A 4573-nucleotide genomic window follows, 5' to 3' on the forward strand; every position below is an offset into this window, starting at 1 on the left:
CAGGCCACGCCCCCCCCTCCTGGAACTGCATTTAATTGCCCTGGGTGGAGGGGGGAGGTGATGTTAATTAGAACTGAGGAGCGTTAATTAAGCCTCAGGTCAATTAATTCCTGCCTCACAGCAGCTAATTACTCCCCCCAGGTCCAGGTTAATTAATTGCACCGCTAATTACCCCCCCCCGGTGTAATTAACTCCCCCACCTCAGCTGAGTTTTCCCCTTCCAGCACGCAAACGAGCCCCCCACCCCGGCGGTAATTAATTATGCAGAGCGGCTTAATTACCCGCCCCGAGCGCTAATTACCCCCCCAGGAGTGTTAATTAGCGGTGGCTCGTTAGGCGGTACTCACGGTAGCCCATGCCCTGCAGGAAGTACTTGAAGGCCTCGGTGAGCTTGGCCGGCTGCGCGGGTGGGGCCGTGACCTCCGACCCCTCCCCGGTGACCTCTGACCCCTGGCTGACCTCTGACCTCGCGACCCCGGTAAGGCCCGGTCCCCCCCCCCCAGCAGTCCTCTGAGCCCCTGTGACCTCTGACCCTCTGTGACCCCATGACCTCTGACCCCATGACCTCTGACCCTGTGTGACCCCATGGGGGGTGTCATGTGACCTCAGAGGAGGCCCGGTGACATCACAGGAGGCCCAGTGACATCACCAGTGACGTCACTCACCATGGCGTCCTTGTGGGGGGAGTTGTCGCCCACCACCAGCAGCACCGGGCAGCTGGGGGGGCAAAGGTCAGGGGTCGCGGGGGGGGTCACGGGGGTCACGTGGGGTCACGGGGGTCACGTGGGGTCAGGGGTCAGGGGTCACTCACCGCAGGCTGTTGGCCCCGCTGCGCTGCAGGCCCAGGTCCCCGCGGCTGCAAGGGGGGTGTCCCAGTTCATCCTAGTGCCTCCCAGTTTGATCCCAGTTCCCCCTGTTTTCTCCCCAGTTCTCTCCCAGTCCCTCCCAGTTCCCTTCCAGTTCCCCTCAGCTCAATCCCAGTTGCTCCCAGTCCCTCCCAGCCCCCCGGTACCCCCCCCAGCTCCATCCCAGTTCAATTCCAATTCCTCCCAGTTTGATCCCAGTTTCCCCAGTACCCTCCCACTCCATCCCAGTCTGATCCCAGTGCCCCCAAATCCCATCCCAGACCCCCCCCAGTCCCCTCCCAGTCCCTCCCAGCCCCCCCAGTTCGATCCCAGTCCCCCCCGGTTCAATCCCAGTTCAGTCCCAGTCCTCCTAGCCCAGTCCCAGTCCCTCCCAGTTCCCTCCCAATCCCCCCCGGTTCAATCCCAGTTCAATCCCAGTCCCCCCCAGTCCCCTCGCAGTCCCCCCCAGTCCCCTCGCAGTCCCCTGCCAGTCCCCCCCCAGTCCCCCCCAGTCCCCCCCCGGTTCAATCCCAGTGCTCCTAGCCCAGTCCCAGTCCCCCCCCAGTTCCCTCCCAGTCCCCCCCGGTTCAATCCCAGTTCAATCCCAGTTCGATGCCAGTCCTCCTAGCCCAATCCCAGTCCCTCCCAGCCCCTCCCAGCCCCCCCAGTTCCCTCCAGTCCGCCCCGGTTCAATCCCAGTTCAGTCCCAGTCCTCCTAGCCCAGTCCCAGTCCCCTCCCAGTCCCTCCCAGTCCCCTCCCAGTCCCCACCAGTCCCCCCAGTTCCATTCCAGCCCCTCCCAGTTCCCTCCCAGTTCAATCCCAGCTCGATCCCAGTGCTCCGAGGGCAGTCCCAGTGCCCCGCAGCCCCGCCGCAGCGCCCCCAGTTTGCCCAGTACCTGTTGTACATGGCCCAGAGCAGGGGGGCGTTGGGCGCCGCCCCCAGCCGCCGCCGGGCCTGCTGCACCGGGGGAGGGGCGGCCGCCAGCTCCTCCTGCGGCCTGCGCGTCACAGCCCCGCCCCCGCCCCGCCCCTGCCCCGCCCCCATGTCACAGCCCCGCCCCCACCCCGCCCCCACCCTGTGACCCACAAGTGACCCTCCCCCAACCCTTAACTGAGCTCCCTGACCCGTAAGTGCCCCCCCCGACCCACAAGTGGCCCTTGGGGCCTTCCAGGTGGACTCTGGGCCCCCCAAGTGCCCCCCACAGGCCCCCCAAGTGCCCCCAGGCCCCCCAAGTGCCCCTTGAGGGCCCCCAAAACTGACCCCCAGGACCCACAAGTGGCCCTCCCCAGACCCCCAAGCGCCCCCCGGACCCACAAGTGGCCCCCCACGGGACCCCCAAGTGCCCCCCCCGCCCGACCTGCGTGAAGAGGTGCGCCAGGATGAGCTCGCTGCTGGAGGACGTCAGGCCCGACAGCTGGGGGGGCACCCGTGGGACCCACGGCGACCCACGGCGACCCACCGCGATCCACCGGCACCCACAGACACCGTAGGGAGCCACCGCGACCCACAGCGACCCACAGCGACCCACAGACACCGTAGGGACCCACAGCGACCCGCAGTGACCCACGGCGACCCACAGACACCCACAGACACGGTAGGGACCCACAGCGACCCACAGACACCGTAGGGACCCACAGCGACCCGCAGTGACCCACGGCGACCCACAGACACCCACAGACACGGTAGGGACCCACAGCGACCCACAGACACCGTAGGGACCCACAGCGACCCACAGCGACCCACAGCGACCCACAGACACCGTAGGGACCCACAGCAACCCACAGCGACCCACAGCAACCCACAGACACCACAGTGACCCACAGTGACCCACAGCGACCCACAGCGACCCACAGACACCACAGCGACCCACAGCGACCCACAGACACCACAGTGACCCACAGTGACCCACAGCGACCCACAGCGACCCACAGACACCACAGCGACCCACAGCGACCCACAGACACCGTAGGGACCCACCGTGACCCACAGCGACCCACAGCGACCCACAGACACCGTAGGGACCCACAGCGGCCCACAGCGACCCACGGCGACCCACAGACACCGTAGGGACCCACAGCGACCCACAGCGACCCACAGCGACCCACAGACACCACAGTGACCCACAGTGACCCACAGCGACCCACAGCGAGCCACAGACACCACAGCGACCCACAGCGACCCACAGACACCGTAGGGACCCACCGTGACCCACAGCGACCCACAGCGACCCACAGACACCGTAGGGACCCACAGCGGCCCACAGCGACCCACGGCGACCCACAGACACCGTAGGGACCCACAGCGACCCACAGACACCGTAGGGACCCACAGCGACCCACAGCGACCGTAGGGACCCACCACGACCCACGGCGACCCACAGACACCGTAGGGACCCGCAGCGACCCACGGCGACCCACAGACACCGTAGGGACCCACAGCGACCCACAGCGACCCACAGCTACCGTAGGGACCCACAGCAACCCACAGCGACCCACAGACACCGTAGGGACCCCGCAGCGACCCACAGCGACCCACAGCTACCGTAGGGACCCACAGCGACCCACAGCCGCCCACCAACACCGTAGGGACCCGCAGCAACCCACAGCCACCCACAGACACCGTAGGGACCCACAGTGACCCACGGCCGCCCACCGCCACCCACAGCGACCCACGGCGACCCATAGGGACCCACAGTGAGCCACACGCGACCCCAAGCGACCCACAGCGCCGCGGGGCCAGCAGCAGGGAACCCCCCCCAAACCCCGCCCCCTTCTGCCCACCCCTCTCCCCATTGGCCCTCCCCACCCGCCGGCCCCGCCCACCTTGTGCGCCACCCAATCCACCCAGCCCTTGGCGCGGGGGTTGATGTTGATCAGCACCAGCCCCTCCACCGCCTCGGGGTGCAGCAGCTGTGGGCGGGGCCAGACCCATAGCGCCCCACGGCCACGCCCTCCCACCCCATAGCGACCCCCCAGCCCCATAGCGACCCCCCAGCCCCACAGCCACGCCCCCCCGAGAGCCCCCAGCGACCCACAAGTACCCAACCAAGAGACCCCACTAACCTCCTCCAGCCCCATAGCGCCCCACGGCCATGCCCCCCCCAGCCCCATAGCGACCCCCCAGCCCCATAGCGACTCCCCAGCCCCATAGCGACGCCCCCCCTGCCCCATAGTGACCCCCCAGCCCCACAGCCGAGCCCCCAACCCCCCAGCGACCCACAAGTGCCCAGAGACCCCACTAACCTCCTCCAGCCCCATAGCGCCCCACGGCCATGCCCCCCCGCCCCATAGCGACCCCCCCAGCCCCATAGCGACCCCCCAGCCCCATAGCCGAGCCCCCAACCCCCCAGCGACCCACAAGTGCCCAGAGACCCCACTAACCTCCTCCAGCCCCATAGCGCCCCACGGCCATGCCCCTCTGCCCCATAGCGACCCCCCAGCCCCATAGCGACCCCCCAGCCCCACAGCCATGCCCCCCTGCCCCATAGCGACCCCCCCGCCCCATAGCGACCCCCCCAGCCCCACAGCCACGCCCCCCAGCCCCATAGCGACCCCCCCAGCCCCATAGCGCCCCCCCAGCCCCACAGAACCTCCCCCGAGATTCCCGCAGCCCTGCATTCCCCCCAAATCTGCCCCCCGCCCTGCCCCACGCCCCGCCCGACGCCCCGCCCCACATCTCACCCCAAATTTAGCCAGGACGAAGGCGCCGGCGCCCACCCCAATGCCC

General features: G+C 68.4%; 1 long non-coding RNA gene across 1 annotated transcript; it reads right to left on the minus strand.

Annotated features, from left to right (window-relative positions):
* Positions 1-819: 819 nt before the first annotated feature.
* LOC147596062 (uncharacterized) lies at positions 820-2235 on the minus strand. Its single transcript, XR_015261638.1, has 3 exons — positions 2205-2235; positions 1743-1837; positions 820-856 (listed from the first exon to the last, which is right to left on the minus strand). It is a non-coding gene; the product is annotated as an uncharacterized LOC147596062 (long non-coding RNA).
* Between the last annotated feature and the right edge of the window lie 2338 nt (positions 2236-4573).

The sequence above is a fragment of the Chlamydotis macqueenii genome, unplaced genomic scaffold, assembly GCF_036417535.1.
Source record: "Chlamydotis macqueenii isolate bChlMac1 unplaced genomic scaffold, bChlMac1.mat HAP1_SCAFFOLD_206, whole genome shotgun sequence".
NCBI lineage: Eukaryota > Metazoa > Chordata > Aves > Otidiformes > Otididae > Chlamydotis > Chlamydotis macqueenii.